We start from the raw sequence: 24321 nt of genomic DNA, 5'->3' as shown, positions 1-24321 counted from the left end.
GCTAATTGTTGCACTGCTTTTTACTTTTACCTTTTGTTCTTCCAATTATTTTGTAATATCCTGTTTTTTGTTTGTGTATTCCAGTTTATTATTAGAAGCTTATTTGTGAATCCTCTGTTTATTTTCTCCCATCTTGTTCCTGTTTATCCTCTTCCTCTTTGGTCTTCGATTCTTCCATTAATAATTGTTTAGTTTTTTTTATATTGAACCGGTTGTTCAATATAATAAAGCTTATATATTTATTTGTTTGATGTTTGGTGATGATGAACAAATGGTCCAAAAATAGCAATTCACAACATCAACATGAATGGTCAGCATTAATAAGGTGAAGTCACACCTACCTTCCTTACAAAATGTGGTCCTACCAAAAGTAGTAATTTCGTTCTGGACATAGTTAATCATGGTCCAGTTCATTTGCAGTATGAAAGCACTTTTCTACATTTTAATATTCAGACCAATTATATGAAGTTGAGACAGTCTATCATCACTAATTAAATAACAGATGAAGAAACAGATGCCTGCCACATTCGCACACATCACACGCCGTATAAGCACAAATGCTTACTCTTGTCATTTTTATATGTACTGTAAATATAGCTTAATCCTTATTTATAAACAAAATTAAAAGGCAGAAGTCAGAGAGAAATATGTTACACTCGTTCTGCTGCATGACGTGCTTGTGTAGGGAGACATATTAATTGATTTGATGATGACAGGATGTAGTACAGTTCTTTAGTGCGCTCACTAAACACAACCTAAAAAATACACTGCCTAGTTACACACTCTAATATTTGGTTGGAGCGCCTTTAGCTTTGATTGCTGCACGCATTCGCAGTGGCTTTGTTTCGATAAGCTTCTGCATTGTCACAAGATTTATTTCAATCCAGTGTTAAATCCATTATTTTTTTTACCAAGATCTTGCAGCAGCATTGATGATGGTAGAGTCTGACCTCTGCACAAAGCCTTCTCCATCCAGCACATCCCAAAGATTCTCAATGAGAATCTTTGATGATCTCATGCTCCCTGAATCACTCTTTCACAATTCCAGCCCCATGAATCCTGACATTGGTCTATATTCAGTATATTCAGGTAGTCAGCTGACCTCATTCTTTCAGCACATACTGTTGCTGAACCCAGACCTGACCAACTACAGCATCAACCCAACATCATTTACTTAGTTAAATCCAGTTGGAGACTATTTTTGGCCAGGCCGTGTAATTAGACCAAAAAAATACTATAACCAATATGCTATTCTCTGATTTTCAGGTCTTCAGTACTAAATGAGAAATGGTTCATATTGAGAGTGCTGTGTTTTGTAACTAAGTGTTATTATTTTTGTCAGACTCATGAAGAGACATATGCGATGTTCCTGAGGAAACACATTTAACCATCAGCTTTAAGCTTATGCTCTACCAACTCTGCTTTTTGTTGTTGCCAAATCTGTAAGTTGCCAAATATGGCACTTTATTCTTTTATCCATCACATTACAGGGCCTATGTTCTATGTTTATGGGGTGCCTTGAGTAGGAATGAAGAGAAATTAAACATCTACTCCAGATTCCTCACAATGTTGGAAACAGGCTTAGTGAGATGAGGTGTGAGGAGAATGGTCTGGATTCAGCATGTGAGTTGTTTGCAATGCCAAAAAGGTGTAATTTACTAGAAGTGGCTGTGAAATACAACAGACCTCCACAAAAAAAACGAATAGCAGAGTTTCATGAAGAACAGTTGTGAAAAGAATTGTGTCCAGATTATTCAGCAGTTCCAGTGCATTAATCATGTGGTAGAGCATAGAATTGGATGGAAATATAAAAAGGCAAGTTATGCTGACCGTAAAAGTCACTTATTGTTCCTGCATAATTTGGGTAGGAAGAAGACAGAGCCTTGTCCATATGCTGCACATCTGTGAACCAATAAAAAGAGTGAGCAAAAAGAGAAAGAGACAGAAATGTCCTTGCTGTTTCCAGTAATTTACACTATTTGTCCATTTGTTTTTGGACCTCTAATACAGGGGTGTCCAAACAATTTTTTTTGTTGGGGGCCAGAAGGAGAAATATATTTGAAGTCACGGGCCACAGACTCTGTAATAAAACAAATAATGAAAGATACCACTTTAAATAATACTTTTTTCCTGATTATTTCATTTACACACCATTTTACTTGACTTACTATCTTTATCTTTGACAGTGTTGTGTAAACTAAGATTTTTCAAATTGATGTTTAATTTCATGATTTCTCTAAATATAAAACTCCTTAATTACGGCAACTTTTAGACTCTTTGGCCTGTTTTTCTGCGCTAGAAATGCGCACCCTCTCCGCTTTTAGACTCTTTGCCCCGTTTTTCTGCACTAGAAATGCACACTCTCTCCACTTTTAGACTCTTTGCCCTGTATTTCTGCGCTAAAACTGCGCACCCTCTCCGCTTTAGACTCTTTGCCCCATTTTTCTGCGCTAGAAATGCGCACCCTCTCCGCTTTAGACTCTTTGCCCCATTTTTCTGCTCTAGAAATGCACACTCTCTCCGCTTTAGACTCTTTGCTCCGTTTTTCTGAGCTAGAAATGCGCACTCTCTCCGCTTTTAGACTCTTTGGCCCGTTTTTCTGCGCTAGAAATGCGCACCCTCTCCGCTTTAGACTCTTTGCCCCGTTTTTCTGCGTTAGAAATGCACACTCTCTCCGCTTTAGACTCTTTGCTCTGTTTTTCTGCGCTAGAAATGCGCACCCTCTCCGCTTTTAGACTCTTTGGCCCGTTTCTGACACCTAGCGTTCAAACTTTAAATCTCACATTATAAAAACCTGCTTAACAGCGGGCCAACTTTCATTCTATTTCTAAAATACCTCGCGGGCCACTCCAAAAAAGGAAATGGGCCGCAAATGGCCCGTGGGCCTTAGTTTGGACAACCCTGCTCTAATAAATGCATTCAGCTACTTTAATTGCACCTATTGCTGGTACAGTTGTGTAAATGCACATACTTAGCTTGTCTCAGTCACTGCTGTGATCATATATAACCTATATGTTACAGTGTGTTGCATATCTCTGCACCTTATTTTTACTTCGCACATTTTATTGTAACATATCAGTAATGCACTGTCCTGTCTATATAATTGTTTCTTGTCTGTTGTATTCATTATATTTATTGTAGTGTTATCGTTTCATGTTGCACAATCATTACACTTTCGCACTTTATGTTGTCTATTGTATTGCTGTTCCATGTTGCACCATGGTTCCAGAGAAATGTAATTTCTATGTACCTGTACTCAGATGTAATGACAAATAAAGCCTCTTGACTCTTGACTTTTTGTCTAGTTTTTGTAGAGAAGCATTGCCAATAGAATAGTAGAAAGTAGAAAGTAGAAAGCCTTCTCTGGACAGAAGAACTGGCCGATAAAAAAGGTCAGAGAAAACAGTGAATGAACAGTCATCCCAATACTTTTGACCATAAAATGCAGTTATTTACAGAGCATATACTGTTAATTAAGGCTAATCAGTGTTACAGTACTGCAGCACAGCTGGATTTAACCGGATGGGCCATCCAGCTATTAATCAGAACAAATGTGTTCACTACTCACAGGAGTTATAATACATCCTACAGTATTTATAACTCTGTAAAGGCAAGCCGTATAAGACATTAAAAAATAATTTAGTGGCGGCCTGCATTAAGTCAGAAACCACCCCAGACAGAGCTTTCAGAAAACAAACTGCCAAAATTACTTCACTTAATCACATCTGAATCACAAGCTGACAGGAGTGCTAACGGCCCCTGAGAGGAATGCAGTACCGGTGTTAACTGTATATTCACTGTGAAGTTGACTCTTAAAAAGAATGGAGATTTTAAACCACCTGCCTAAATATTGTACTATGGCGCCATCTACTTTCCATTGTAACACCAACAGCCCACCAAATAACACTGTTAGTACATGAGCAGTATGGAAATAGAAGGTGTATTGGTCAATATAAATATAACCTTTCTTTTGTGTCTTTTGTGTCTGTAGCATAGTTGTTTATGTTTCAACAGTAGGTCTACTCTGAGTGACCACATTTTTTACACATAAAGCAGGAAATTTCATTTTTAGTAAGTAATTTTAGTACATTTTATATATTTTTTGTGGGGTGTGGGATTTTGGCATGTCCGCAGTGCTGCATGGTTCAGTGGATCAATAACATTTAATTTTTTTATTAGTACAACTCAGGAAAAAATTAAGAGACCACTTCATTTTCTGAATCAGTTTCTCTGATTTTGATATGTATAGGTAGATGTTTGAGTAAAATGAATATTGTTGTTTTATTCTAAAAACTACAGACAACATTTCTCCCAAATTCCAAATAAAAATATTGTCATTTAGAGAATGAATTTGCAGAAAATGAGACATGGCTAAAACAACAAAAAAGATGCAGAGCTTTCAGACCTCAAACAACACAAAGTTCAGAAATCAATATGGGGTGGAATAACCCTGGTTTTAATCACAGTTTTTATGCATCTTGGCATGTTCTCCTCCACCAGTCTTACACACTGCTTTTGGATCTGCAAAAATTCAAGCAGTTCAGCTTGGTTTGATGGCTTGCGATCATCCATCATCCTCTTGATTATATTCCAGAGGTTTTCCTAATTAAATTATATTTGATCATATTTTAAATTCCTTAACTTAGCACTGAGTTCTAATGAAATGATATTGTCCATCCTGTCAAAAGGCTAAATACAGAATACCAACACAGAATATAGGACAGATTTAGTAGAAACTCTGCACTCTTATTCTGACCTGTAGTCAATGCAGCTAGTAGTAGAGTGATTATTCTTCAGCAAACAGTTAATAATACAGTAATGATCCCAAAGTTGAGACATTGGAAGATAGATCTAGTGTAGGTTCCTGGTGAGCTGAAAAAAGAACATGTGTTGATTGTGTGTGGTGCTCCTGAAAAGCAGGGTGAGGAGAACAGAGAAGACCAGCAGCAGCAGAACGAAGCTGAGGTGGATGGTGGCGAGGAGACGGTGGAACAGAGGACTCGAACATGGTAAGATTCAGTTTTACAGTTTAACCTGAAGTTCTGTAGAAATGTTCAGTCTAATACGGAACATTAACATACAAAAATGTAAAGCAGCGTTATGTAGCATTTAAACTATAAAATATTAGCTTTAAAATTATTGTGAGCAGGGGCATAGCAGCAAATTCTGGGCCCTGTACACTCTCAATATCAGTGGGCCCCTATCCATGCCAGTACAGAAGGAACATGAGTGACAAAAAAAGTGTCTTAAAATGAGTGAAGTAACACCTAAATCAAGCAAAAAAGTCACTGTTTTTGGAAACAAGAATCAGAATAACTTGATTGCTGCTTGATTGTGCTTATTGTTAGTTCAAATTACTTAAAATATGGTACAAATTCTAAGTAACAATAATTAAGATAATTATCTCTAAAATAAGCAAAATAATCTAACACTTACAATGCTTAGTAAGACAAAAAGTCTTATCAGAGAAGATAATAAGATTTATTGCCTTAAATTTACTTGCTAAGAGTTTTTTGCAGTGTGGTTGAATTGAGAGTTACACTTTCTGACTTTAGGGGAAGCCAAGGAGCAAGAAATGCCAAATTCTCTATAATGCTGCTTTAAAAGGAAGAGCTTTTTTAAATATTAGGTAACATCTGGTATAAGTTCAGGATCAACAAGCTAATAATTAAAGATGATTTCTTTTATACATTGCTTCATTGTCATCTACAGGAATGCTGGAAATGGAAATGAAAGACCCATTCTACGAAACCCATTCAACATCTCACTCAGTTGGATGGAGGAAGAGTCTCACTTGTCTTCTTCTTCCACCGATAAAAAGGGGGGGAGCAGATCATCGTCTGTAATCCACAAAGGTCTAGAGGAAGTCTCCGCCTGACTCCTCTTCCTCTTCCTCTTCAATCGATGAAGAGTTTGGAGAGCAGAACGACTCTTTAAGAGAGAGGAAGACATTGGGTTGTTTGTAGGTAGTTAATCAGCTGCAGTCTGATTTGTGGTCTGATTTCAGAAGTAACACCAATACACATAGCCTGCCAGTCAGTTAGAAGAAGAATGAAGAAGCTCCTCAGGAGAAACATTGTGGTGCATCTCTTCTTCTGCTGATTGGTCTGCTTCATACACAGAAGCTCCTGCATGCTCACATTCTGATCAGGTGGTGGAATCTGAATCTGTGAAGCCACAGCTCACACTGAAGCAGACACTCAGGGGGCTGAGACTCCTAAAATTTAAGGTATGTGAATATTAAGTTATCCATATTTTATACTCTTCAAATCACTTTGAAATTCTCATTTGTTAAATCTTTGTTATTAAGAAGTCTACAAGGGTCCATCCCATGTAGACATCCTCCACAGCTAAAAAAGTAATTAAATACCACAGTTCTGCTCCATGGGCGAGTGGTGGAAGCAGAAACTGTGCTCCCACAGCCCACAGTAATGCAGGAATCCAGAATGAGACTGAGGCTTCTGACTGAGTACACTGAGTAGTTCAGCTTAAAGGTATGTTAGATAAGGTATTTAATGTATTTATTTGTAAGGTATGTTTTTCCTTTCATTCACAATTGATGACCATTGAGAAATCTCTATACCCTATATATGATGGTCAATTACAGTTTAATTATACAATTATAGTTCTTCAGCGTTCTGTTTAGACTGTGCACATTAAGCCCTGTTAGTAGGTGACATTTGCGAGAGCACCAAGGATTGAACCCAGAGGTGAATTTAACCTAAAAGCAGATTGACCCTGGAAGAGCTATCTGTCAGCTTCTGTCTGTCTGGTGTCCACCAGAGAAGGATGGGATCCTCTTCTGAGCCGTGTTTCCTCTCAAGGTTTCTTCCTCTTAATCTGAGGGAGTTTTTCCTTGCCCCTGTTGCTCAGAAAAGGTTTGGACTCAAATTGAATTATTGATGTTTTCATCAGTTTTGTGCTTCATCAATGTTGTCTAGAAGAGGCATTTTGACTTACTGACTGACTGATGAACTATGTTAAAATGTTAGTATGAGGCTTCGGATGCTCCAGCGGACGAAGGTGCTGCCACTATGATCAGAAAATTGCTGGTTTGAATCCCGGTCATGCATCTCGCCATCAGCTATCAGAGTCCAGAGAGAGCACTGGGTGGCATGGTGTCGGTTAGCAGATGTATCGGAGCCATATATATTAGCCACATGAACCTATAATCTAGTGATTTTTTTTTTGAGGCAATGAGCTACAGGTCAGTATTTAGCCTGCTCTCTACAGCAGCATTATGCAGGAATTAGTCATAATTACTCCAGCTAAAAAAAAAAAGTTTACTCATTTCATGTCATTTTTAAAAGGAATGTAATAAAATGAGAGTGAGACTGAAGCAGAGTAAACACAGGGCTGAATGGTGGATTTACTCTGGTCAGTTTAAATTTTGAAAAAAAAGTGTAATGGAAAGGAATTCTCTCTGACTTAGTTGTTTATTGATGTATTCATTCTTCTGCGTTTCCTTTCCTTTTACTTTTGTTTTCCGTTTTCTGTGACATGCCTTGATAATATACAGTTATGTTCAGTTATGTAATATGTAGTTGTGTTTACATACAGTGCTGTGAAAAAGTATCTGCCCCCTACTGATTTATATTGAATATTATACATATTTTTTTCAGATGAACAAACATATTTTAATATACATGAGTAAATATAAAAAACACTTTTTAAATGATAATTATATTTATTAAAGGAAAAAAAGCATTTGCCCCCTAAACCTAATAGCTTGGTTGTGCCACCCTTGGCGGCAAAAACTGCAATCAAGCGCTGGTGATAATTGTCTTTCAGAGTCATCTCTGTGGAAGAATTTTGGCTTACTCTACATGGAAAATTGTTTTAATCACATTGGAGGATTTTTGAGCATGAACAGCCTGTTTAAGATCATGCCACAGCATCTCAATCAGACTTTGACTAGGCCTCTCCAAAAACTTAATTTTGAGCCATTTAGTGGACTTGCTCTTGTGCTTCGGACCATTGTCCTGCTGCAGAACCCAAGTAGGGCTGAGAATTTTTGATCAGCAGAGGTTTTTGCCTTGGAACTCTCCCATGGATACCCAGTCTCTTTCTTTTTATTAGATCATTAACACTGCCTTTAACTGAGACAAGACCTTAACACTTTTAATTCTTTACACAATAATTCCTCATGTGATCCTGTATAGCTTTAATGTCTTCAATATTAAATTTACAATGTAAAAAAAAACACATTGGGCTCTATTGTACCTATCTGTATGCAGCTAAAGGCATGTACTAATTTTCTTAATTATTTATGGTTATGTTTTAAGCATAATGTAAAATAAACCAATCACTCTGTCTCTTGCCATTCCCTCTGACTTTGGCCGATGGCGTATCGCTTCTGTGCTTCTTTGCAGATGTGTGACCAGGTCATTTTTCAGGGACAGCAATGTTATTTTATTGTGTGTTTTGTTTATTGTTGATGTAAAAGTTGAGTCTGTGCTCTGTTGTGTGACTTGCGTGTGTGTGTAATGCATGCCGTTGAGCATGCACAGCACACCTGCATTGCCAAGATAGCAATGAGCATGTTGACTGTTGTCAGAGTTTAATCAGTAAGTGGCGCACCTATGTTTTTCACTGCCAAGATAGCAACATGACAGAAATTTACAGAAATGTGATATATTTGTAAACTCCGTCACTATTTAAACAGTACAGGGCTGTTGGCGTGGTGTATGATAGCACAAAACTCACCTTGCACAGGGTGTAAAATAGGACCCATTAAATGAGAAATGAGAAGAGGTGTGTCCAAACCACTGACTGGTACTGTAAGTAGGTAAGTAAGGTGGAGAACAAGATTTGCCCTTTGGACTTAGTTGAAGTAATAACTTCAATATTTTTGTTGAATGTTGAAGTTATAAGAGATACTAAGTTACATGGTTCTTTAAATTACGTCATTGGACGTGTGGAGGGGTTTCTCTGCGGTGTGTGAATCTGGATATCAGAGAGAGAGAAAGAGAGAGGGAGAGAGAGACAGACAGACACAGGGAGAGAGAGAGAGAGAGAGAGAGAGAGAGAGAGAGAGAGAGAGAGAGAGAGAGAGAGAGAGAGAGAGAGAGAGAGATGGTCAGACCAATGACTGTATAGCTCTGCCTGTCCAGCTTTGGAGAACAGACACACACACTGCTACAGAAGCAGTAGCAGAAACAGCTCAGCAGGAAAACACACTGACTGCGACCTCTCCGCTGAGAGGAGGAGGGCGACGGACTGTGTGAGTTTATATTTATTACACAGCTCTGATTTGTTTGTTTGCTTGTTTGGATGTTGTGTAGCTGCTGCTGATGTTGTTATTTGTATTGGAGGGGTTTTAACAGCTAACCCGGGATTGCCCTGGTAGTTATATGGTATTGTAGCTAGGTTAGCTAGCTAGCTAGCTTGTTATAAGCTGCGTTCACAGCTTCGGCAAGTATTTCTTCATGTTTATTTTATTAAGCTAACAAAGGTCAGCTGTTGTGGCTTACACACACACTTTAGTACACACTCTAACACACCTTCACACACACTCTCAGTGCAGTTTGAGTAAAAATGGCGGTCACTAGTGCAAGGCCCTGCCGATTTGTGCGAGGTTTATGTTGGTTTTTAGTGGAATTATCCGTTCCACCTTAAATGGTGTAGCAGTTGAATGCTGCAAATGCTGATCTGACAGAATGGAGCGGATGCACCGTTTTAAGGTGGAACGGATTCCGCTAAATCCGAGCAAATGAGCTAGGAAGCTAACCTAGGTTCAGTTTTAAAGGCTGTGACTTGTGACAGTAACATATTAAATGGTTTTGACAAACATCTGGATATAATTAAACAAAGCATGAGCAAAATTAGACAAAATAAAGCTAGGTTAGGTCATTAGATTAGCTAACTGTTAGCTAATAAACAAACATAGATAGCTAGCTAGCCAACTGTCTGTGCCTGCCTTTAGCCTAGCTTAGCTTAGCTTAGCTGATATGAAAAAGCTACGAAATAGCTAGCTAGCTAACTACTTAACTAAGCTAGATAAGTTAAATCGTCTCGGTTGTTTTGTGAGCATTGCCTAGTTGACAAACTAATTCTCCCCACATTAAGGTTAACTAGCTAACTTTGGGTTGGTGGGTGAAGTGACAGCTGTTTATTTAACGTTTGACTTTTTTAAGACGTTAGAGTACCCCTAACGATCTAGCTAGCAACGTTAGCATATCACAGGGCTACGCTAACTTAGCTTAGCTTGCTTAGCTAGTTACCGGTAATAAACAAAATTTGAGTTCACTGGCTGCTGAGGAAATGTATAACTTAACTGTTTTTTACAAGACAGTAAAAGGTTGGTGACCTTCTTGACACTTAATTTTAGAATTAATTAAACAGGTAATTTTAGCAAAGTTTATATTTTTTACAGTGCTAGTAACATGACTTGGACTTATGGACTTAGCTAATTATATATGTGAATTTTAGACTGTTTTTGAGTCTGTTGGATGTACACTTAAACTAAAGATCAGATCATAAGCAGAACATACAGCTAAATATAATGTCTAGTCTTAAATGGAGCCAAAATGTGGGGTAATAAGCTGACTTTTGCAGCAACTGGTGCATCCTGCTGCTGTATGTGTGTGTGTGTGTGTGTGTGTGTGTGTGTGCTTAGGCCAGCACTGAAGCGTAGGACTAGAGGTTAATCGAATACATTTTATTTACCAAATTATTGTTTTAATGCAATTGAATGGGATAATTGAGATTGTACATTTTTATATATAGAAGCTGGCAAAGAGATTTTTATAGATAGACACTTTCTTCTGAAGGCTTTTATGGAGCAGTGATTTCCATATTTTAAACTCCATTATGTGGTTTTGCTAAGTGTGTGACATGCGGTATAATGGCAAATGTTCATATCACTTCCATGTCCACAAGTGTATGAAACCAAGCACCTAGACATTAAGACTGAATCTATTAACATTAGTAAAAGAATGGGCAGCTTTCAGGAGCTCAGTGGATGCCAACATGGTATCGTGATAAAATGCCCCCTATGCAACAAGCCCAGTTAATTTTCTAATTACTAAATATTCCACAGTCAACTGTCAGTGATATAACAAAGTGGAAGCAACTAGGAATGACAGCAACTCTAACTGTAAAAGGCAATGTAAAAAATCAGAGCCGCAGCAAACACTGAGGTGCATGGTGCGCATTCAGTCTCTACAGACCTATAAAGACCTCTTATCAGTAAGAGTCCATGAGCTGCTTAGGGCCCCAGGATGCGATTCCAACCTATCTAACAACTTCACAACGCAAGAACTTGAACTGGTAATCCAATGCCTGAAGACTGGCAAGGCACCAGGCATAGACGGCATCCATTCTGAGTACATAAAACACCAAGGCAAGAAAGCAACTGACTGGCTCTGTTCCTTTCTCTCTGCATGCCTCCGGTACTTAAAGCTGCCCAAGATCTGGCGTTGTGCAAAGGTGATAGCCCTCCCGAAACCGAACAAGCCAAGCGATGACCCAAAGGGATACCGGCCCATCTCACTTCTGTGTGTTCCTTACAAGCTTCTTGAGCGTCTCGTCCTGGCACGCCTCACCCCAGTGATTGACCCCCAGTTGCCCAAAGAACAAGCTGGTTTCCGAAGTGGCAGATCAACAACAGATCAGGTGACCCTCCTGTGCCACGACATAGAGGAAAGCTTTCAGGCAGGTGAGAAAGCTGGTGCTGTTTTCCTGGACCTCACAGCTGCATATGACACGGTCTGGCTGCGTGGGCTACATATGAAGCTTCTGGATACCATCCCAGACAAGCATATGGTGAGCTTCATCATGGAGATGCTAAGCAACCGCAGCTTCCGACTACACACCAGCAATGACCAAAGCAGTAGGATGAGAAGGCTCAGGAACGGCGTCCCACAGGGTTCAGTGCTGGCCCCAATGCTGTTTAACATCTACATCCATGACCTCCCCTTAACAACATCCCGGAAGTACAGCTATGCAGATGACCTGGCCATCTTATTCAGCAATCGATCCTGGGAAGCAGTAGAGGAGGGCCTCTCCAAGGACATGGAGATCTTGTGCTCCTACTTGAAGAACTGGCGCCTCAAGCTCAGTGTCGATAAGACTGTCACAACAATGTTCCACCTCTACAACAAGGATGCAACCCGCAAGATCAACATCACAGCTGATAATGTGCAGCTACAATCCGAACCCTCCCCGACGTACCTCGGAGTGAAGCTAGACAGAACACTGTCCTTTAAGCAACACCTGGACTGCGTCAAGGCAAAAACCACTGCCCGTGCTGCACTGATACGGCGTCTCGCTGGCACTACGTGGGGAGCTGACACAAAGACATTGCGCATCTCCACTGAGGCCCTGGTTTTCCCCACCGCTGAGTACTGCGCCCCAGTCTGGTGCCGCAGCCCCCATGTAAAGAAGCAGCCCTTAACACTGCCCTGCGGACCATCTCTGGATGCCTACGAGCCACTCCAACCTATCAACTGCCTGTCCTCGCTGGTATTGCCCCAGCAGAGCTCAGAAGAGAAGCAGCCATGCTGGTTCTAGCTCGGAAGGCACAGATGAGTGAATCCCACCTCCTCCACAAGACCGTCACAAAGTCTTCACAGCGCATGCGCCTCAAGTCCCGACGCCCCTTTGCCACACATGCCCAGGAACTGCTCTGCACAACACCAGTTGACATCTCCAAGGCCTCCTGGGTGAGGGCAAGATGGAAGGACCAGTGGAAGGCAGCAGGACCATCTACACTGCATCAGTTTATCAAAGATCCGACGGATGTACCTGGCCAGCATCTTACCCGTAGGGAGTGGACAACCCTAAACCGCCTGAGAACAGGAGTAGGGCGCTTTGGTGCAGTGATGCAGAGGTGGGGTCTTACAGACAGTGCCCACTGCGAATGTGGGGACCCATCACAAACTCTGGAACACGTGATGACTACCTGCCCCAAATTCCGGCCACCAAATGGCACTCAAGGTCTAATAGACCTGGACAACGAAACACTGGACTGGCTTGCAGCAACAGAACTGAGGGTCTAAGGACATACGCCAGAGAGAGAGAGAGAGAGAGAGAGAGAGAGAGAGAGAGAGAGAGACCTCTTCAAACTGTAGAGTGTGGAGGGCGGCATAGAATGGGTTTCCATGGCCAGGCAGCTGCATCCAAGTCTTTATATCACCAATTGTAAGCAGACAACTGGATTCTTTTGGTAACATAGTGTATTGGACCCTGTATATACGCCAAAACCAAAGTTATTCACTCTCATAAACACAGTATTTTAATTAACTTCAGTGTTGTAGTACCTAGAGTCATAATTTTACAAACTGGATTAGTAGTACTCAAGGGCAGATTTAGGAAACCCAAGCATTTATTTACACTAATAATGTCTATATTGGGTTTCCCAATGTCAGTTTTGTGGACCCCATGCATTCAGGTATAGTTTTGTTAGCTAGAATGTGGTTTTCTAAAAGTAAGTACCGGAAGCCTCATATTCTGTCCTTCTTTCCATAATTTAAAGGCTTGTAAGTGAGGAAAAATATGATGCATAGTATGGGGTCCTCAGGACTGGGGTTGGAAACCCCTGAGCTATATATTTTTTCCCCTTGCTCAATGCAACAGATACAACATGATTTGGCATACTTCCTTGGTTTTTTAAAGTTAGTCCTGGACACCACATGCTGTGCACATTTTTTGTGTCTCTGCTCTTGAAGTTTAATTGGATCATGAATTGAACCAGACGTGCTAGATGTGGAAAAGCACACAAATTAACATAGTGTGTGGTCCTCAGGATTGGTGTTGGGGACCCTGCTCTTTTTTTGAGTGAAATTTGTAAAGAAGGTTATGATCAGCAGCTGCACAAATTTGACTTTTGTGTGGCAATGACTTTTTGTATACCTTGTTGACCATCTCCCATGGACAGTTGCCCCTGTGGACTGTGGCCTCCATTCTGTGAGAGAGCAGGGAGCTTGAGCATCTCCGTCTCCTGCAGGGATTGTTTTGCTTCACAGTTTTACTTGCCTTGTTTTTTGGCTTTTTTTCCCAAGGAAACAGCTGTTGAGAATGCTGGAGATTTGTTGAACTCCGCAGTGTGTGGATGGCTGGAGCCAAAATAAAGAAGTGCCTGATGGCTGACAGTTTACATTTCAGGCAGTTTCAGTTACGTGTAGGATATTTTGTAGTGTATTTACTGTTTAAAAAGTGAGAGAACCACATTAAGTGTGTTAATCCAGAGCGATTAATCTTTTAGCATCCAGGGAACCTGTCATAATGTAAGAGTGTTTAATCTGGGAGTTTAAACTGAACTTGTCAGCTGATAATGTGAGATGATTGGCTAAAACCACAACATACACAATAAACAACATGGCTAAATATCTGTTAGTCTTTTTTTAGGTTATAACACAATAATGTGCACTACTTTCCTCCTTGTTGCATGTTGCGACATCAGGAAATTCAGTGCCCAGAAAGATTAAGTCAAAAAACATCCAATCTACGTGGCCAAACCTTCAAAAATGGAAGTGGACAAATGTGCCACAATCTGGGTGTTTGAAATCACTTGCAAATAATCTCTTGTCTCTGAAAACTGACTTTTGTGGTGTTGATATGGACCTTGTTTTTAAGAGCATTTTTCCGGTAAATGGTGTAAAATTTTAAGTTAATTAAACAGTATTTCATTTTGTTTTGAAAAGATGAAAATATTTTAGGCTTTGGTTCAAAATCTGTTAGCCTTTGGGTCAATTGACCTTTTCATTTTTTATTTGTGTAAAGTGTAACATACAGCTTAACAACATCAATTAAAACTTCTTATTGTGGGCTCTTGAATGAACACCTGCCAAGATGCTAACCGGTTATTGAGTTTGGAAACATGAATTGATTCCCATTAGTTTGGTTTGTTTTTATACAAGCTCACAAAACTGACATTCACCACGTTTAGAATATTTAAAATGTATATTTTAAAATTGAGCAACAGCAGCGATGGCATTTGTTCATAGCTGTAGTAATTGTCTAGACAGTTTAGTTCAGTAGTGTACTACACCTAATAGTTGGGTCAGCTCAAGGTCAAATCACATTCATACCAAAAACACCCACTCCACAGTTTGGGTATTAATTGACACCACCTCCCTTCAAGGGTCTCTGCACAGTTTTTTTGGTTCACATTTAAATGTGATTACTGTATACACACCTGCCTAAATGAATCACACAAGGATGGAGGTTAAATCAGAGTCTAATTCAATCATTCTTATAAGTTCAGGTGTGAAACTAGCTTAAACGGTTAACCTCTTTGCAGTTGACCTCTTTGGAGCTTAAATTGTCCTTTAGTGTTTCACTAGGTGGAAAATGTACACATTGATTTAATGTTATGATGTCCTGTCCACAACTCTATTTTATTAGCAGACTTGTCATGATATTAGACAACAGTGATGTGGATGTCCTGGTTTGGCTTGGTGATGATTCTGGGTATTCAGAATGCGTTAATTATCAGTAAAACAAGTCCCTGTTCTCCACAGTGGTCTGCTGCATGTGTACGATGCACATAGTCACATTTCTACAGAGATGCAGGGTTTCACTGTAGCTGTAAATGTCCTGTTAAGTAGGTCCTCTGCATTCTTTTCTGAATCTTGTATGAAATACACTTGTGTCTCTGTTGGCCATGCTGTATTGGGTTTGAGCAGTGGTGTCCACAAATGTTCAAGGTGCAGATATTTCCACCTCTCTGAGGTGGTCTTCCAGTGAAGTTATCTACAGATCTCTGCTCCATGTTTGTCATTCAACAAAACTGAAAACTGCACTGTATTAACAAGAGCATCACAGAAATGTTACTTTTTGTCCGGTCGTATTCAAGATGTTAGTGCATCATGAAAAGATAATTTTTGGTTTATTCACCATTTACAAAAATACCTTCTTCCAGTATTCACTTTCTTGCTCCCATCCCAGACAGCTCTGACCAATAATTAGAGAGAATGTTCTCACTAAAGCTCATAAGATTTTTTGTGGTGTGTGGTGCTCTTGCATTTTGCAAGTTTTGTTGCTTAAAATGCTTAGGTTACAAACCTTAGTAGGCTGTCAGATTTTTTGATTTGGAAGTTTTAATAGACTTTTTAAAGTACAGTTTCACATTTGTGGATGGTTGTATGTGAATTATAAGCTAGTGCTAGTGCATAGAAACAGTCTTACTGGCTCTATTCAAACAGTCTTACTGGCTCAACAGCCTATCCAAGTTGGTAAAGAAATAGAACAAAACTTTGTGCAAACATGTCCTGCTAATGGCGTCTTGCAGACTCAACATGTAATTAGGCAATGTTTATGTCTCATGCAATTTCCCAGTTGCCCTTTGTTTTTGTTATAGTGGTCAGTATCTTATTTGCTGCTCAGATTATGCGTCAAACATTTGTATAAGTGAAAAGGGAGCACAATGACTGTGCAAATTACTGCACTGTACTGGACTTTGACATTGCCCGCACTTGTTCACTGAGCTGCATGTCTGTTTGCTGGTTCAGACGTGGCTGTGTTAGCAAGCAAAGCCTACCCACATGCCACAGGTTGGAAATTTGTGCAGTGAATGCAAAAACAAATCTAGTTGTTTAAACCTATGTGAAAGTATTAGGTCTTTTCTCAAAAGCTGTGAGGGCTACTATACGTGGTTTGATAATGAGTCAGTGTTTTTAGTGGTTAGCTGACTAAAGCAGCTGACTGTTATCAACTGAAAATAAATTGTTCACAGATTGTTTCGCTTAGATATCATTCAAAGGGTGACCTGAACACAGTACTGTCACTCTGTTCTCACATGAGTGTAGACAGTGTAGTCCTTTAAAGGAAGATAGTGATCAAAATGAACATACTGTCTGTTCTAAGAGTGCATGTTAATCACACTGCAGAGGACAATAAACTATAGTCCACTCTATTCATAAAATACTGGGCCTACGTAACTTGCTGCTTGTAGGTTCATTTGTTTCATTGAACAGCTTTGAAACATTAGATTTGGACATGTAGACCATACTAATTTAAAAACGGATATGATTAAGCTACATTACTTTTCAGAAATGTAGTATGACGCTCTCTATTAGGTTGTCGGAGTTGGTGTATTGCCATGCCACTTAGGCCAGATATTTCTGGTTTATGTTTATTAAAGCAAAAAAAAAAAAAAAACAGTTGCATTGTTTGTGTGACTGCTGCTGTAGAAAATAATCATGATGTTGTGTCGTTTCTCTAGTTCAAGAAGAAAAATAACTTTTTTTTTTTAAAATCCAAACAATGCTTAAATGGATCTTAATCAACATTTACATATAACACTCTGTACATATTTTGGTTGAATGTTATTTTTAAGTAAACTGTGATTTAAAGTGGCTTAAGTTGAGTTGTAGACATTGGGACACCTACTTCATATCACTACAGTGTTCCTCCTCTTCATAAGAAAATCTGTAAAACGAATCAAATCATTTTTAAACTCCTGGAAAATCAGAATAGTTAATATCCTGAACATAAGAGTCTAAGCTAATGAGACACACTGATGAGACAACGTTATACTGAATGGCTTTTCGTCATTGTAAGAAAAGTCCCAGATAATGCTGTTTCCTTAAAATGTGGGAACCCTGCTCCACCACTTGTAAAAAAAGTCTTTTTTTTAACTGTTTACCACTTGACATCATCTATGAGACACAGATGGTTGTGGTATTCATTTTGAACAGTAGTCCATGCTTAACTGGTAATGATGATTGTGTATTTTCTCTGAAAATTGGCCAATATTAAACATTACCCTATGTACATGGCATTTATCAGTAATTAGTAAGCATTAGTGTAAATGAGAACAGATGTCAGTATTATAACAAGCAATGTAGACACATTTTTTGGTTGTGTTTATTGAAGTTTTGAATGTTCATACTGAGGATGCCACATCCTTTTCACTGGTAATTTCATGGGAAATACCAGTGCAAGCATTCCTGTGTATTATTATTTTAGGTCTGCATGTGTTAACAATGTGAGATCTGAATGTAACTTGAACTAATACTCTTGGTTTTGTGTAATAAGGGTTTTTTGGCTCTCTACAAGAAAGGGTCTAGCTTTAAATGGGTTTTAAGATGTGAGTGTAATTGTGCAGAAATGGAAAGAAGGTCACCGAAGGGCCACTGCACAGTTATTCCCCGCTGCCATACTTGTGATTGAGCTATTTAACAGGGTTGATAATTAGCTGATGAATTAGCTGATTAAATTGATCAGATGCGCTAAATACAGTACAGTGCTATAGCACTGCTGAAATTGGCCACCTCTAAACTAGGCCTTCTGCCCATCCAGGCAGGGAATAATAGCTGCACAGCCTGAGATGCCCAAACCGATCTAAATGATTTTATTTAGTGTGTCATATGTATTAAGACACTTTTATACCTTTTTGTCAAAAGTGTTGAAGTATGAGAAAATCATTCTGCTTTACTGGTTGTGATTGTCAGCAACACCATGTTTAATTGTACTTTCATGTTTGAGCAGTGCTCCAGCTCTTATTGCATTAGGTTCTTCTTGCCGGTTTGAACTCCAAACCAAATCTAATACACCCTGTGTGGCCTATGAAGAAGTTCTGAAGGCAGTAATTCGTTGGATCAGGTAAGGTAGATTAGGGTTGGATTCAAAGTCCTCGTGAGATCGGATTTCTGAGAAAAGGGTTTGAAACCACTGTGATAGACAAACTTGAAATTATTTGTCATAACAGCACAAATATATAATTTTACAGTGTATGCTATAATGCGCATAATCATAGTCAGTATCTAAAATGTTTTGAGAAAACGCTTTACCTTGTTCCACAATTTGGTTCACAATTAAGCATTTTATAATGATATTTTATGTTTTTTATATTTTTATTGTAAAGATGGGTATGTACAAACAAGAATAAAACAGTAACTGCATGGGTTTATATGTTGCACTTTTTTCTGTCACTTTTTAAGGTAACACTGGCTACATTCATATTATAAGCTCAATCAGTTATGATGTTTTTGCTCAAATCGAATTTGGTGGTTCACATTCATAAATGTAAGTGACCTGTATCTGTCTAAGATGTGTAATGCCTGCTGGCATCTTATTGGACAGTTCACGTTCATGTTGCATGCCCACTAATCTGGTAAACATCCGATCTCAGACCACATGTATTCAACTCGTGCATATTTCCATTTTAAAAGATTAGATTTTGCATGTTCACACAGCTCTGAAATAATCATCTATGCATTAAGGTCAAAACTCAAGCTTGAGTACCTTTAGCCTGGTAATGTAAACCTAGCCCCTCAGTTCTCACATCAGAAGCCACTTCTGTTGGCTAAAAACTGATGAATTTAACACTTATCCTCATTTAATTCACCTGATTTAACACAGCAGATAATTAGCTTTTTTGTGAGTTAAATGCAGGTGAAAATTGCTAGGTGGTGCATTACTGTGCAGTGGCCTGAAATGACCCTTATTTTACACCTTAGAATAAATCAATAAAAACTGTGTGGTTCACAGCATGCACAACATGAACCAAACCGTGGCAACTGCAGATTTTAATTTCGATTCTGAATCTCTACAGCACAAATTGTAAGATCACACCTAAAAATATGGTCAATAGTGCAAGGGATATATTCACACTTAAAACATAAAGGATAAAAAAATAAAAGTAAAATGGATTTACGGTTAAATTACCTTGATTGTTCATTCAAAACATGGAGTGTGTTTCTATACCAAATGTTCTGCACAATATGCAGAAAAGCTGAACTTGCTGATGCAGGATTTTACTTTATGGCATATTCAAACAGTTTTCACTTCACTTTTTTGGGATGGTTCGGTCTCTGAGGATTATGACTCATGCCCCCTGTGGCTTTGACACATCGGTACGGAGGTTAACAAATCAGACCTCAAGGGCAGAGTTCCTCCATCTCCTACACATTAAACTGTAATCAGCTGATTATCAAGTTTTAGGGTTAAGTTTGTAATGTTAGAGCAGGTCACACTGTAATCAGTGCTGCACTGTGGAATTGGTGCAGGTGTCATTTAAGGCCTGAGAAACACTACACCATGACTAGCAGAGTATAAAAGGTATTTAAAAATACTGTCCTTTATTGTAGAGGTCAGTCTCACATATGAACATGTGGATGTGTGCTGTTTACTTATCATGCAGATTTTTTTATTTATTTATTTTTTAAAATGAGATCCATTTGGACCGAGTGTTTGACCAGTATGTACTGCTAGATTACATTCAGTTGGTAGTGTTCTAGCTTTATATTGCACAATTGGTTGCATGTTTGCACTTTGTTTCACTATGTTGAACTGTTTGTTCCGTGTTGCACCATGGTTCTTGAGGAATCTAATTTCATTGCACTGTGTACTTGGTCTTAGATGGAATGACAATAAAAGCCTCTTGTCTTGACTTGAGATTAATACTCTCTTTAAATATGGAAATGGAAACCGTTTCATAAATCCTTTACTACATATAGCATCTACAATAAAAACCTTTACTCAAACCTATTCTGGAACTCTGGAACTGGTGATTTTCTGTAATAAAAGCACGTCTGAAAATCATGACGCAAACAAACATGGCGATGGTAAAAGGGGTTATTTTTATAACTTATCTACTACACAAAGGAGAGGCAGTGGTCCTAACAGTGAGCAGAGTAAAAGCAGAGTAAAATAATCAGAGTTGGAGATATATATGGATCTAACCATTTAAAAATTAATAATAAGTGTGTTTTCTTTTTGGCTGCAAGTCTGATGCATGTAATTGTCTTCTGTCTTTCTGGCTGCCTTAAATATTATGCTGATCAGTCAGAGTTGAATCACTGTGCAGAGATGCACCAATGTGGGAATTTAGATATCTGATATTACACCTGTATAACTTGAAGAGAGATGCCTGAGATTGTTCACAGCTTTAAATCCTCTTTTTTTATGTAATACGTCAAGTGTAAATAAAATGTTGAATGAGTCACTAAGTAACTTTGTTTAACAAGTGTTTTTTTTATTTTAATTGTTTATTCATTTAGGCTATTTAACCATATTTTATATTTTCTAAAACCAGCTTCTAACCAGCTACTAAACATATTAATTATTTAAAGGAAAATATGAAACACAATTGTCCTAAAATGACAATAATATCTCTGCCACAACGTATTCCGACATGCCTTCTTTTATAATAAACAGTGTTTGTATATGATATTATAAATAATGTGAGCTGGGCTGTGATATAAGCCCTGTAAATCATTGTTTGTTGGCTGTAAAAATGCACTTAAACCATGGGAGCTGCTAGTAGCTACAGTGAATGTGAAGAAATATGGCAGTGTTTTGGCACATCTCACTCCAGGCTTTAGTACAACAGCAGCATAATGCTTTTGGGGCCACCTTTCCTGACCCAGTGTGTTGTTTTGCTGTTGTTTTTCTGGCTGGCTCCCTGCTGTGGCGAGTGTCCTGCTTTCTCAGGGGCAGGGCCTCTACCCAGGCTTCTCAGTTTTCATTGATGGTCATGGCAGACATGAACTGACTGGTGTAGTGTAGGCTTTGGTAGGAAGGGTGTGTGTTTTGTGTGTGTGAGAGAGAGAGCTTCAGGGTTGGAAAGGGAGGGAGGGGACAGGGATTGTACACTGCTGTGTTAGCAGAACTCTTTTTATCTACAGTGACATAAATGCAATTTGCTCTGCTGAGGATGCATGTTTGGAGCTCAGATTTAAAGCATTTTGAACTTTTCTTTGAGATGAACCAAACTCACCCCCCACAGGTTTTTATTATTTGTTTACCATGATGGCAATGATTTATTTGCTTGTTAATCACTCTGAACTTCATCACTAAGTGGAGGGGCTCTGCGAGAGGGCCGAGGTAAGGTAACCGCCAGATGATTAAGTTGGCTGAGAGCACAGAGGTCATTAGTGTAGACGGAACAGCAGCATCAACAGTTTGGTTTTTGCTTAAGTGGGATACATTTATGCTTGTGAAATAAGTATTGGTGGAATAAATATGGTCAGACGTGATTGACTCAGGGCTCTTTGGCATAATGATGATTTTTCTGTCCAGAGTACTGTGGAAGGTACACACTGGAATGTATAATATTCTCTGTTTTATTTTTGAATGCTGTCACTCTGCTTGTGTCTCTCGTGTCGGTAGGAGCAGGATGCTGATGGCAGTGTGTGTGTGTTCAAGTTGGACCAGAGTAAGATGACATAGGCAATTTGCTGTTGACCACAGCTCCCTCTGATCTAGATGACTAGACTGACATCAACACAAAATTGTTAAAAAAGCTTAGTAGTCAAATATATATTGTATATTATGGTTTTTAATTTCCCTACTCTTTATTTTTCGTGCAGGATTAATGCAGCAATATGTAATTTCCTGAAAATAACATCAATGCTCGTTATCATGCTGATACTACACTAACTACATTTAAGGAGACCATGTCTCCAATATTGCTATTCCTGGCTGAAACAATGCTTCACTACTTCACAAGACTTCTCTTGAGTACTACATAATACAAATGTATGTAAAATCCTATAAAATTACTCTACCACCTCAGTCCACATGTTTCTTTTCTTCAAATACCAGTTCTGTATCTCTTTGCTCGTCAACAAATGCACATGTACATTTGTTCAAATGGGAGAGCTCATAGCATGATTAGTGTTTATGATTGGGGTGTAAATGTGAATTGACACTCCACTTTGTCTTATGAACTGTGTACTACTATGTAGTAGTTATCTGTTGGTTGCTGATGTTTCACGCTTTTAATAATATACCAGTTTTATATAATATACAAGGTCCTAGAAAATGTGGAAAAATTTACAGAGATAGGAAAAACATTCAGCTATTTATCAATATCAGACAATTTTCAGACAGAATATATACAATCTGTCTACTTGAGTACTTATCCTGAGAGTACCTCACTTAGCTTGGTACACTGCATATCAGAACTATATGCAGCACTAACCAACACCACTAACCACACAAAACAGAAAACGGTGTAGAGCACATTTAACCACAACCCGTACAGCAGCAACAGTTGAAAGGTAAGGGAATCGGCTGAACGTTTTTAATGCTAAACCAGCAACTCTTTTTTTTGTTACCACTGAGCTCCACAGTGCAGTTCTGTACAGGAATTCACAGACTCACGCAGCTGGTGCTCAGAGTTTGACAATGTTGTAAATGACTGTAAATTTCACCTTAAGAGAAGATGCACAGAGCATTACAGAAGCTTGCTCAATAATTCCTTACCAAGTTTGCCTGGAGAGGTTAATGTGACTCGAGCTCTGCCCTCAATCTCTATTTGCAGCTTGTTTCCACACCAAAAAACACTGATTAGTCCATCTTTAGAATTTTCAAAGTGATTTTTCACTTAGACCCGGACACCAGCCTCCTGCTAGCAGTCTGAACAATTTCTCTCCATTAAGCTGGGGCTCATTCAATCATGTTAGGCTTGGGTGCATTTTAAAGTTGTCACTTTTTGTTTAAACCATTATGGTGATTTGTGTTAATTTACTGCTTTAGACTTTATTTCTGCAATTGTAATTAAAACTGAGGTGCTGACTGTCAGATTCACAGGCTCTTTAAAGCCTGACACATTTTTAAATATGAATGCTTTTTTAAACATCATCAGTGTCTGTACAGTGTAACACAAACACATAAATATTCATTATATATGCATTTCCTGCATAATGTCTGTGTGTTACCCACGCAAATATTAATTTGTGGACCCTCAGACAGTGCTTTTTCAGTGCTCAGGCTTTACTGAAGACATGGTGAGGGTTAGGGTGCTCTCTCTCTCTGTGCTTATGGTTTGGAGGCCATGTGGTTTGGCTCAAATGGTTTTGTCAACAAACTCTCTTGATTAGTGGTGAGTATACAGTTTGTGCTTGTGGACTGTGGTCTGGCTAAGTGAAGGTGTTTGGTCTGATTGCCTTTTTCACTTGCGGGGAATGACTTGGACCTTCTGAACAGCAGTGAGAAAGATTTTGCCTTCACTGAGTTGGCTAAGGCTAAGCACACATCATGTAATTTTAGCCAGGAGTGTCAGAACCCAGACAAGTTTGCAGAAGTTTGAGGAAATCTGTACAGACACAAGTGTGGACTTCTTGTCTACCAGCATTTGTTTAAACATTTGTTTAAAGTGAGATGGTCAAAGACTCCTTGTGTTTCTAGTCTAGGGTTTTGCAAGGTTTTGAATTTAACTCTGGTCTTTAGTCTGTGATCTTGAAGTTGCAGGCCAAATGATAAAACTTGTTAGTGTTTTTTATTGATTCTTTTGGCAGTAAGAAAATAGCACAAAGCACAACGTTTTAATCTGATATTTCTTTTGTTTATCATGATCTAATGCATTCTTTAAAAACATATTTATAGTGATTGATATGTCCTGTTTTGTATGATGTGGAATTATTATTA

The 24321-nt window shown here is 38.8% G+C and overlaps 1 protein-coding gene across 2 annotated transcripts in view; it reads left to right on the top strand.

Annotated features, from left to right (window-relative positions):
- Window positions 1-9034: 9034 nt before the first annotated feature.
- Window positions 9035-24321, top strand: part of LOC103040182 (NEDD4-like E3 ubiquitin-protein ligase WWP1) — a 50535-nt gene continuing 35248 nt past the window's right edge. The window contains exon 1 of one of the 2 annotated variants that reach the window (XM_022673411.2): window positions 9035-9223. The gene's annotated coding sequence lies outside the window, so the exon portion shown is untranslated. The remainder of the gene's footprint in view (window positions 9224-24321) is intronic. The other variant, XM_049480024.1, reaches the window with a different exon arrangement.

This window comes from Astyanax mexicanus, chromosome 6, assembly GCF_023375975.1.
Source record: "Astyanax mexicanus isolate ESR-SI-001 chromosome 6, AstMex3_surface, whole genome shotgun sequence".
Taxonomy (NCBI): domain Eukaryota; kingdom Metazoa; phylum Chordata; class Actinopteri; order Characiformes; family Acestrorhamphidae; genus Astyanax; species Astyanax mexicanus.
Note: the sequence above shows the minus strand (reverse complement) of the source record. Positions and strands in the feature narration are given on the sequence as shown.